Raw genomic sequence first — 12,539 nt, 5'->3', positions numbered from 1 at the left:
TAACAGACACGATGGAGAGGTCCTGGAGGATGATCATGGGAAAGTGACAGAGTTAGGAAGAAATGTTGGCAAAGCGTAAGAAGGTACGTAGTGAATGGAAAGATGAAAGGAAAGCCGTCTTTGGACTAACACTCATTGAACAGAGGAATGCCAGCGGAAACAGGAAAGTTTTGGAACAACCATTTAGTGGGGAGAGAAGAGCAGAACTAAGACCAAAAAAGAATCCAGAAAGTTCCCAGTAGACTCTAATCAAACCACAAGAAATCCATAGATTAAAAAAAAAAAAAAAAGGGAATGGACTCGTGTGGCAACGGAGCTCAATGCGATCACCTTTCTCTATCATCTGTTAGAGCATAAACGCAGGCATGGACTTTAGCCAGACGTCAGGTGCCCAGGAATGAACTGGAGACAGAGGGTTAGTCCATAGATGGGCCAGATGAGGAAGGAAAACACAGGAAAAATCTAAACTGAAACTAAAAATATAGGCAACATGGATTGTGAATTTGTCTAAATACAAAAAGGGCAAAATGTTGAGTTATTAATAAATTTTTAAATTCATACTGGAAAACAGCTGACCACGTAGAACAACTCAAATATACCAAGAAAGCAAATGTTTAAGGGAAATAGACAATGTGAATCCAATCATAGAAAACAGAAATACCTCCTTTCTCTTCAAATACTGTTGGCATATGTGTTTTTCCTACTTCTCATTAAAATAAACTCTTTAATGATAGTGCAATGCCTCCTCAACCACAGATTTCGCTTCATGTGGGTAAGGCATATAATCTGGAAATTTTGTTTGGCAAATGTGAGAGTTTTGTTTGCTTTACACCTAAAATATGCCCTTTGCCTCTTCAGGATAGCTAAGGTCGGGGTGGGGGGGAAGGTGGAAATTATGACTAGAATTGGAACTAAGCAGCAGGCGGGCAGAGTGGAAGTTTTGCAATTCTTGATGGAAGAACAGAGAAAGTCAGTTCAGCTTTGAACTGTCCCGCGTGCTAAGAGAGGAGGGAGGCGTGGTGACAAGAGGGCTAACGGGGGCGGCACTTTTGTCCTGCATCTCTGAGACCACAGGAACTCCTGAGAGACGGGAAGTCAGCATTCTCGCGCATAGCATCAGAATGCGTTGGACGTCTGGATGGACAAGCAGATGTAGAAAAATAGCACCTCCTAATTAAGTGGTTATCAATGACAAAGCTCAGTGACTTGCAAACAATTTATTTTAACTGTGGGCTAAGGAAAGCCTGAAACTGTCATGAAGGGGAAAATAAACGGGAATTAAATGAACAGTGCTCAATTTATTGATTAAAATATACAAGGTCTAATGTGTATTCTCTTTACTTACCATGCTTTTTCACACCACTGGGTAATTTAGACAGTTAGACAGGTGAAGGACTGGGCTAGGCAATTTTGACACATCGCTTCTTAATTTTAAAACAACCATAAGGTAACTAGGCGCTAAGGAATTAAATGACATGCTAAAATCATAAGCTGACGAGTGACGATAGCTGTTATCATTAGTTAGGGTCATACCGCATGCCTGGTACTGAGATAGGGTGATGATCCATGTTACCTCATTCAGTCCCTATAGTAACCTCGCAAGGGAAATATTGTCATTCCCATTTTACAGATAAGGACTTTGAGGCTTGTAATGGTAAGTAACTTGCAAGGATCATACAACCAGCAAATGGCAAAGTTTGTATTTAAACCCAAACCAACATACGATGTAATCCCATCTTTAATAGTTTAGCTGGAATCAGCCAGCTTTCAATCAGACAAGCAGAATCACTATGAGTGATAAGGAATACAGGACTCGTTTAGGGACTAACTAGACCGTATACAGTTGTGGGCGCTTGTTAAACGTCTATGCAAGGCCATTGCCACTGCGTTTGGTGTTGGGTAGGAGGGGGTAATCCATAGGTTGGCATGAAAGAAGAGCTCAAGTAGAGGAGATCAAAGACCGGCAGAAACCCAGGAGGACCAACAGGAGCTGACATCTGTCTCTCCCCATCTCCAACCTCTATGGGACAGGTAACCTTATGGGGAATATGTGACCTGTGCCATGGAGCTGATCATACACCTGTTCCAGGATCTGGAGAAATTGAAGGGCAAACTGTGGGAATGGAAAAGGCTGTGGGTTTGGGGGCGGCCCCACCAACCAGCTGATCGGGCTGGGCAGCAGAGATGTGTGCAAGGAGCTAGTGGGCGGAGCACCCTGCGCCTGCCTTCCAAGGGTGAAACCCACTCTTCCTGTATCTCTTTTCAAACCCCATGCAAATCTGTCTCGTAGCCAAGCCTCACTGGAACCAGAGAAGGGATTTATGGGAAGAGTAGTTCGTGGGAAACCGTAAGAGGTCATGTCACCGCAGGGATCCAGGGGGAGCACACTCCCCCCATAGACAAACATGCGGACACGCACACACGGGCCTGTGCATGTGTGTCTGTGTGCGTGCACATGTCTGTTCACTTCTGATATTGGCCTTAGTGATGTTTTCCCCATGTAGTTACGCATCTCTTCAACTCTTACTTTAGTTGATGTCCTTAATTCTTTTCTCACAGTGGTTTTTAAGTCACGATGAGACTGGGACTACTGCTTGTAATACTGTTTTTGTAGAAAAGCTAGATTTCTGCGTTACGTTTATGCATTACGTCTGAAAGAAAATTTTAACTACCAACCATCCCGATAATTATCATTGAATCATCCAAGACACATCTCTAACCCAAATTATAATCCATAAAATGCTTACACTGTTTGACCTACAGATCCCAGACGTGAAAATGCAACACCTCTTATGACAAGCCCAGTCTGTCTGCAGTGGCCACTGCAAGTGCTGCGAGACGACTTCCAAGAAGCTGAGAACTTGTGGCTTTAGGGCTGTGATTGCTCACAGGGTGACTGATGGACTGTAATCAGGGAGGAGCAGCATATACGCTGCCTGTGAGATGAGGCAGCTGTGGTTTAAAACATCACTGCATACATGCAGCTGCCAGCATGGATCCCATGCCCTGCTCAGTAGGGATCCAAAATCTCACAAGGATTTTACCACTGTGGTTGTTTTATGTGATCTATAGCAGAGTGTAATAAAAATGTGGCTTCCTGTAATCTGGATATTTTAATGTAGCCGAAGCTGCCTTTTTTAGCAACCAGACTACACTCAAATCCCCAAAACTGTGATTTCATGTTCTGTTTTTGAATAAGGACTTTATCATCCTATGTCCACATATTTGAATTTCTGAGGGAAGAAGAAGGAGTCTGCATTCATTATGTCTCCATGTGTTTGTTTTCACTCATTTTCTGGCTATTTGAGAAATATTTTGAGTATAAAGTTTGTCATTTGGCTATTTATTAGATGGCTTAACTATAGACCTGATCAAGCGGGTTTTGCTTTTTTTTTTTTTTTTTTAGAGATTTTATTTATTAATGAGAGACACAGAGAGAGAGACAGAGACAGAGACCGAGACACAGGCTCCATGCAGGGAGCCCGATTCAAGACTCGATCCCAGGACCCCAGGATCACGCCCTGAGCCGAAGGCAGGAGCTCACACTGAGCCACCCCAGCGCCCTGGGTTTTGCTTTCTAAGAAAAATTGTTCCGAGTCGCTCTCTATTGCTGTAAGAATAGCATTCTCCAGCCTGGCTTTCCCACTTCTTGGTTGACCTCTTGCACATCCCTTTTGAAAATACTTAAGAAATTTAAATAAACTTTTAGTGCTCTTCACTTCTTGAGGCTTAAAATCAACTTATCATTATATTCTGACATCCCACACTGTGTGAATCTTTGAAGGGCAAGGCCTTTCTTTCTCTTTTGTCCTGAAATGCATTTCCTTCCTTCTTATCTTTGTATCTTCTCTCCTAGATTAACAAAACTGAACAATAACTAACCTACCCAAACACTCTAAAGTCATTCCCTGATCTATAGAATTAGGGCATGACTTGTATTCACCACATGGGTTTGTTGTGTGGATAGAGGCATAAAATAATCCATAAAAGACACTTGATGTAATGCCTGGTACTCAGGAAATGTTTAAGTTATTACTAATTTTGGTATCTATTATTGTTCATGTGGTTTGATCTGTCCTCCAAGTTCCTCTCTGATTTTTTCTCCCAGGTCCCAGGATTCACCCCTTAGACAATTACTTTGCTTCCTGTCACTTCACCTTCTTCTGCCCTCATCATGTTGAAAGGCAGAGTAGACCAGGGTGGGCATGTTATCAGAAAGCAGGATATGTAGAGGGTGGTCAATGGGCTGGCAGGGAAAGTAGACTTTTTGGCATCTAGTGATTTTAACTCCCTACCAGGCTTTATGAAATGGGGAGAGGCATTTTGGTCATCCCAATGTCTGGGGTTACTGGTATTTTTGCCCAGAAGTACTAAATGCCTTGCCCTAAACAGGATATTTTGTCCTAAATGTCACGATGCTCAGATGAAACCAATGCAATGAGTAGCACAGCAGAAGAACCGTGGGACTAACTCAAAAGGGATATGGAAAACAGCAAAGACTAAGCTCTTTGCTCCACTCATAAATGGTATAGAATCGTTTATATGGAATTGAGATATAATCTTCTAATGTGATGTAAAGATACAATTTTATGTGACCATTTTGAAATTGTGTGATGTTCTCCAAATATTCGAAATTTATCAAGAATCACAAAATTTATAAGCTTACAAACCAAGCAAATAATATATTATACCTTAATATTGTGACAATGAAATGCCATTTACACATTAAAGAGAAATGCCAATTACCCTTATTGGTCTTATTTGGCCCATAGGGTGATATAGCTGTACTGGAATGTCTGCAAGTGCTTTGATGACTCAGGTTCCTATGCTTACGTTATTTACTGTTATGATAATTTACAATCTTTTTAAAATATCCTATAATAGTGCCATGTAGAAGCTAGTGATGATGCAGTGAAATGCACTAAGAAATCAATAACCTGGAAAGGAAGTTAAGTGAGATAAAAATGCCACAAAGAAGCCCAAACAACCTCTATAATACGCCATACATTTAATTTAAGGGTGAGTATTCTGAGAAATATTAGAGATAATTCCAAGGAAACAAAAGCATCGTTAAAACAACCACACCTTTAATTTCCCCAAATAGTCATATAAATGGGCAAGAATAATGAGAAGGTGCTCGCTGCAAGATCAATGCCCGTGAAATGTGCTTCTAACCCAACTCACTATCTGTCTTAAAGTATAAAATATTCTTGATGATCTTAAAGGAGATGGTGTATTTCAATATAAGCATTTTTGGGAACATTTATTGTGCTTAGAAAGTGTGTCTATATGCAAATATATATCACAGTGTTTGTAGATGTATGTGCTTCGGAAGACATCCTACCTTATTTACATGTATTCAATGAGAAAAAAAATATCCTTAAATCTTTTCATTCTGCTATTGTATCATGGATTTAGGAGCCTTCAGACAGGCTTCTCCATTTTACCACAGTTAAAACGTGGAGCTGTAAATCTCTGAGATGTTTTTTTCTCAAATACACGACTCTCCAGAGTTGACTGGAGAGTAAATGAGATAATGTGTGTTAAGTACTTACTACGGCACAGGCTCTCAACCTTTGGCTCATACCAACCCAGTAATAATAGAAGACGCTACGGTAGCGTGAACAACACGCCCAGGTGTGTTTTAAACGCCTCCTGTATGTTACCTTCCACTGTAGTCCTCAGAGTCCTTCTCCGACTCCCACACCGTATCATCACTCCCATTCTACAGGGGAGGAAGCTCAAGTGACTTTTGTAATTTCCAACAACTGGAAAGCGGCTAAGTTAGACTCTGACCCTGAACCTCCCTGCTCTGAAGTCTCTGTGACTCTTAATTGGTGCCTGCCATCGACAAACACCAGGCCTTGATTCATCTCGATGAACAGAATGTCACTTCAGCCTCGATTGTCACTCATTATGAATTCGTTGTCCAAACGGCATTCCAGATGAGACCAAATTAGATCTTCAGGGATGACACTGATGAGTAATTGTCAGCAAATCCGTCACTGGTTTGAGTTTGGTATGATTTCCTAGCCAGATGCATGCTCCAAAGATACCCATTGATTTGGTTGTTGATAGAAAATAGGAAAGAAAAAAAACAAAACAAAACAAAACAACACCAAACATAAGCTGATGAAATAGACTGTAATAAAAGGTACTGGGAGAAGAAGAAGGACGTCCCCCAGTGGTGGTGGTGGTCGGGAGCAGGGGAAGGCTGCAGGAGGCACGCGCCCCAGAACATCATGATTCTAACAAAAATTTAAGATAGCTAAGGGAAAAAATAAGGCATGAGTGATATTACACTCGAAGACTCCTTGACATTTTGCTGGAGAACCTTTTTCTCCAGTTAGAGAATATGAAAGCATAGAATGGCTGGCCTGGAGCCAGATGCGCATGATCACCCCATGCTGTCAGCAGTGGTAGGACTATTGTTTCTACCTGGGGTAAAGCTGACCAGAAAAACAAAATCCTTTAGCCACTTTACTCTTTAAATAGTGTTTTGGGGTTTAGACTCAGAGTGAACTCACTTAACCACCTGTGTTTTCATTTTACTTAAACAGAAATGCTCTTTCCCAATTCTAATTAAAATCTGCTGTTCTGCACGGGTCTTTCATGCGATGGGTACAGCCATGGAGATCCTTTAACGTCTTGGTGAGCCGCTGCTGTTGTTCAGAGAGAGGAGGATAATAGAAAGGAGAAAAAAAAAAAGTTAATTTGTTTCTGCCTGGTGGTAAATATTTGAAATCATGGAACTTGTATTTCGGAAAGTAATTTAAATATGGAATAAATAGATATGAGTTTGACCTAGTTCAGACTTGGAGTTGTTGCAGGCATCCTGCATCACGACACTGTAGAAAGCAAAGGCTTCTTCTTTTCCAAGACCTGCTGGTATCCCCCAGCACGATGCTAACAAGATTCTTGAAATCTTTTACTTCCTTATTAACTTCATGAGCACATGATGCGAAGTAAGGGCAACATCCCTGAAATGACCCGCATGGTAATGAGAGGGATTGATGAGAGAGGGGTAGAGCTCCTGATATCGAAAGGCAATAAATTTAAGTCCCAACTTCCCCAAGCCGTTCAAATCCAGAAGGCTTAACAGCATAACAAATGGGAGGCATCTGGGGTGAAATCTTGGTTTGGCTCCACTCATTGCTCACTCTGGGACCCTTAGTTTCTCACCTTTCCGTGGCTACGGAAGTACATAGACGTGTTGGAGGATGGAATGGCACAACCTGCATGGAGCTCTCGGTGATTCTAACTAAATAGCATCCTTTATGATGTAGCTGAAGTCCTCACTTGACAATGGTGCCACCTCCGGCCGTCCCTTCCCCCGCTGGCCTTCATGAGCTGTTCATGCTGCGCACGTAGCAACAGAGCTCACCCCGTGCTGTGGAATGAGGGTCCCCGGTAAGGAGGGCAGCCTCAGGGGCTCATGTAACTTCTGAGAAGTAAAAATGAAAACGTGCTTCCTCCTTCCTTCCAGGAAAACAGATTAAAACAACAATTTAACCCTGGCCTTAGCCAACCAGGGTTCCTGGGCTAAGACCAGAGGCCACCTGCTTTTGTAAATAAAGTTTTATTGGGAAGCAGCCCAGAGCATTCATTCACATGTTGTCTCTGGCTGCTTCGGGGCTCCAGCAGCAGAGCTGATAATCAAAGCAGAGGTCCCAGGGCCCACAGAGGCTAAAATCATCGCTGTTGGGCCTCTTACAGCAAAAATGTGCCTACATGCCCTGGAGTGGACCGTCCTTGCCATCCGGCTCTACAGGTGCACGTCCTCGGGCAGGCCTAGTAGGTGATCGGATCTGTAGTTGGTTTTGGGTCTGTTCTATGGCTCTCACCGGACTGTGGTGCTTCACAGCAAAGCCAGTGTCATCCGTGCAGCCCGACCGCTAAACAGGGGAACGATTCTTCCATCTGCTATCAGTGAAAAAGCAGCAGCCCGTCCGCAGCACAGGAAGGACGTATTGATCATTGATTTGCTGGCCTGCAGCTGTTCTGGGCTGCTTTCCTAAGGAAATGTGGTTTCAGTGCCAAAGTGGTTCCACTCTCGGCCCTGTTGTGTGAACTTGGCCTATGCCCCCTTCCACCAACCTAAGCTGTGCCTGGACAGCAGAGTAGGTACCCGACAAGCACTTATTGCTTTCCCGTTAGATGTCTTGTAGGATTCCGATTGATGTTGTTGCTTGTTGGGTTCTTTGCTACCATCCAACCACAAGCCCACATGCTTCTGGTCAAGACCGACAATGTTCTGGACTCAGTCACTCGTTTCGGCTCTCTCCGAGCACACCGACTGCCCCTCACATGTATCTCTAGGCCCCTGAGTTCCTTCTCTTGCTCGGTACCGTAGATACTGCCAGGTGTCTCGCTGTCTGTTCCTTCCTGCTTTCATGGAAACAGCATTTTCATTAGGCCAGCGCTCCTTCAAGCTTAGCGTGGTCATGTGATGAGGTTTGCCTAATGGAATAGGAGGGGAGGTGACTCAGGTGACTTCTGGGTTCTCACTACAGAAGAGAAGGCTTGTTGTCCTTCTCCTGTTCCTGCTCATCGTCCCCTCGTCGAGTGCCTGGATTGCAAATACACTGATAAACATGATCTTGGCCAGGACAGAAATACTGCGGGGACCCCCAGGGAAATAAAATAGAGACTCTGGGTTCTTGACATCACGGAGCTTCCAGACTCATCCTAACAGTTACATGCCAGAGAAATATGCTTTGGTCTTTTTTGCAGTCCCTGTATTTGAAGTGTCTCTTTTATGCAGCAAACCTATTTCCTTTTTTTGTTTGTTTGTTTGCTTTATAAATTTATTTTTTATTGGTGCTCAATTTGTCAACATATAGAATAACACCCAGTGCTCATCCCATCAAGTGGCCCCCTCAGTGCCCGTCACCGTCACCCCCACCCCCCGCCTACCTCCCCTTCCACCACCCCTAGTTCGCAAACCTATTTCCTAAGAGAAATCCAGTCACTGCCCTCAGAGAGCATGCAGTCAAGTAGCTGAGGTAACTGCTCATCAACCTATCAGACCAATAAACATACAATTTACATTTGAAATTATGCAGGGAATTTTATCTCACCAAGACAGGATCGAAGGATCAGATCAATACAGGATGAGAGGAAAGTGTGAAATCCTCTTCTGAAGTAGTGATGTGGAAAGTTCTAGAATGTTGTACTTATTCCTCCAGGACTTTGCACTTGCTCTTTCCTCTGCCTGGTAAGCTCTTCATCTATATGCGGCACATTCGGCCATCGCAAGGGAGGTACCCCTTACCTCCTCTAGGTGTCTGCCCAAATGTCACATGGTTATAAAGGACTTCCTGATGTTGTCGCACATGAAAGCATTCTTCACAACACTGTTAACTACCTTAAATAATCGATATTTGTGTCTTACTTAGTGTCGTCCTTCCACACTCATACACTAAAAAAAAATCAAATAAAGAAACAAAACCCATACATCAGGTAAGTATATTCTGCATCTGTTTTATGAACTACTCTTTCCCTGGACTGAGGGAAAAGGCCCGGCCGAAAGTAGCCCCTTGATAAATTCTCGAGGAATGAGTGAACGAACCAGTGAAAACACGTCAAGAAAACCAGAGCCACTGTGGTTCAGCCAGGAAGGGGCCGCCGAGCGAGATGAGCCTGGAGAGGTAGCCCTGGACTTCCTGAAGGACCCTGTGGGTCACAACAAGGATTTTGCCTTTCTCCCAAGAGCCGTGGAAGGCAGTGAAGACTTTCAAAGGAACCAGAGGGCCTCATGATTTGGGGGTGGGGGGAGCAGATTTGAGGAGGTCACACTCTCTGCAGCATAGACAGTAGATTAGAGAGAGATCCAAATGTCTTCAGGGACAACTGCGGTAGGCGGGTGCAGTCATTTGGGGCACAGGCTTTGGGTGGATAGCAGGGCTGGCCTTTGCAACCAGGGCTGGTCTTTTTGCAAGTTGCTCTCACTTCCCTCCCTCATCTTTGCATCTTTGCATTTGCAGATGCACGTACAGGCAGTGTTTAGCGCGGTATCCACCTCTGCTCTCCGCTGGAAGAGGCCTTCCGTGTACACTTCTCCATCCGGGTCCCTTCCCTGCTGGCTAGTTCCCAGTGGGGTTCGCCAGTGGGAAGCAATGCAGGAGACTTGAGAGGCGAGGAAGGGGGAAGCGAGGTATTTCTCCCCCCTTCTCCTGCCTACGGTTTCAATGAGTGTCTGTGTCTCCTTGGTGGTTTCAGCTCTCGCTCTTCTCAGCTCCTCTTTCCGTGGTCACAGCTTCCATGGTTCTGTTCACAGGGATCCAGCTCCCAGAGGGTGTCCTCAGCTCCTAGTGGCACCATGTCCCCGGGTCCTCCTTCCCTGAGCATGGTAGCCGCTTCCTGCAATTGTCAGTCTCTGGGTGGCTAGTCCTTCGTCTAGTTTGTCATCATCACTTGATCAATTACCCCCATTTGATAGAGATTTTAAATTAATTTAAAGGCATACAAACTTTGATCTGCATATATCAAAGAAATTATTATAGGCTCATAAGATTGGTTTGTGAGCGCATTCATTGATAAGTGTAATTGATCATCCAATTTTAATATTTGTTTTGGAATAAAAAATCACAACCTTTCTGTTTTACTGACCAGCCGCTAACAGATATGATCCTATATATCTGCCGCATGGATGCATTTGCCTAAAAAAAGCAATTATAGAAATGGCTATTGTCTATTTTGAATGTAGCACAATTTCCCCCCAAAATTAAAAAAAAAAAACACTTTTTAAATATAAAAAGCTAAGTTTAAAATGATGCTTAGGTTGCAATCTTCTTAAAAGCAAGGTTTGTATCCCTCTATTTTCTCATTTTTCAGGTCCCAGGTCCCAGTCTGGATTGCGTGGAGCCCCAGGCCATGGCAGAGAACATGGCCTTGTGCATGTGGATGCTTGGCGGTGAGGGTTCTTGTCGTTGACTTTCTTTTGCTGTCATCTCTCTGAACAAAATGGACTGCATCATCTTTTCATTTTTTTTCTATTTTCCATTAAAAATGATAGATCTTCTTACATCATATTTCTTTTGCAAATGAGCTTAATAGCAGTTATCACAGTATATCACTGGTGTGGTCCAGCTGCTTTTGCTTTTATTGCACTATTCCAAAGCCTCGGGGTAATTTGAGACCCCAAATGTATTCTCATATGTAAAACCCATTCTTTACGGTTCAGTATTTGGAGGCATAGATCCTCAGCGTTTGTTTTATTTTCCTTTATTTATTCATCCACAATGACCATTTCATAATCAGCTTTCGATGTTCTAATATAATCCTCAAGAAGCACATCCAAGGGCACACAAAATGAACTCCGTGTCTTTCAGAGCGAGAGAGGAATTTAGCACTTTGGCAGGAGTTTGGGGCTGAGTGGGAGCCATGAGTGATGATTCTAGCTCCTGCCTTTGCATGCATTAACTGCTGGTCGCCTCTGAATAATTGGCTAAGAATATTGGTTAACACGTCAAGTGAAAATGTATGTGGCGGTGCCTGTCTCCATCATCCCAGGAGAACATCTGTCCACTTCCCAAATCCACTAAACAATTTGGCTCTCGTCTGCATGACTGGCAGCCTGTCCCAGGGAGGCCCTTTGCTACAAAGCAGGGAAGGGGGAAGTTTGGGCTTGAGTTGTGTTGGCAGGTTTTGTTGAAGCACTTTGGAGAGTAATTTTACAAAATTTGCCCGCTGGTGATATTAGCCCTTTATTTTTGTGAAAGTCAGAGGGAACAAAAAAAAAAAAAAAAAAAACCAAAAAAAAAAAAAAATCAAAAAAAAAACCCAAAAAACTCACAACTCTTTCTGTGCATAGAAATTGCTTTAGGAAATAGTTCTATGGTTCTATTAAGGTTATTCCGTAAATGTATGAGCCCCTCCAAACTGAAGGCATGACCTATGGCCTAGAGGAATCTGATTTTGCATGGGGACCAAAACAGTAAAAAAAAAAATAATAATAAAAATAAACATGCTCTTACAGTAAAATATTTTGAGGGAGGAAATCATTGTGTCCGTGTGGACAGAAAGGGAAGCACAGAAAAATACAAGTTAAAATACATTGTAGCACAATTTGATTAAGAGGCAGTTGAATAAAAAATGTTATTTTACCTGATTTGAGATAATGATAAAACTTAGAATTTGCCGCCCAAAGAGCCCCGTTCGTTTTGTGTATTCCAAGCTATAGATGGACATGTTATAATAATATTCATGAGGCTATTGGCTCCCCTTTGAGATACACGTGCTGCCAAAACGTTATCCTCATTGCTGGAGTCGGCATAAGGAATTCCAGGTCATTCACCGCTGCGATCACCCACCTGCATTTTCCCTGCCCATTTTCCCTCTTCATTAGTAGTTTCTCCTGAAGTTTGGAGTCACCAAATAGCTCTCTGAAAGGAGGAAGGCACAGACCACCGACTAGGTTCCCATCATCCTTGCCTGAAATGTTAGTCTTCAACCCATGTTTCTGTGGTTTCCTAGACCTGGCTTTCTGATACACAAGCCTTCCAAAGATGACTTGGTCCCTGAGAACTCAAGTTTCT

General features: G+C 43.2%; 2 long non-coding RNA genes across 2 annotated transcripts; one reads left to right on the top strand and one right to left on the bottom strand.

Annotated features, from left to right (window-relative positions):
• Positions 1-6,532: 6,532 nt before the first annotated feature.
• On the bottom strand, positions 6,533-7,262 carry LOC112653659 (uncharacterized). Its single transcript, XR_003132352.3, has 3 exons — positions 7,183-7,262; positions 6,805-6,980; positions 6,533-6,662 (listed from the first exon to the last, which is right to left on the bottom strand). It is a non-coding gene; the product is annotated as an uncharacterized LOC112653659 (long non-coding RNA).
• Positions 7,263-7,307: 45 nt separating this feature from the next.
• On the top strand, positions 7,308-10,969 carry LOC118354345 (uncharacterized). Its single transcript, XR_004814748.2, has 3 exons — positions 7,308-7,410; positions 9,987-10,156; positions 10,837-10,969. It is a non-coding gene; the product is annotated as an uncharacterized LOC118354345 (long non-coding RNA).
• Positions 10,970-12,539: the final 1,570 nt, after the last annotated feature.

This window comes from Canis lupus, chromosome 3 (assembly GCF_003254725.2).
Source record: "Canis lupus dingo isolate Sandy chromosome 3, ASM325472v2, whole genome shotgun sequence".
NCBI classification, from domain to species: Eukaryota; Metazoa; Chordata; class Mammalia; order Carnivora; family Canidae; genus Canis; species Canis lupus.
Note: the sequence above shows the minus strand (reverse complement) of the source record. Positions and strands in the feature narration are given on the sequence as shown.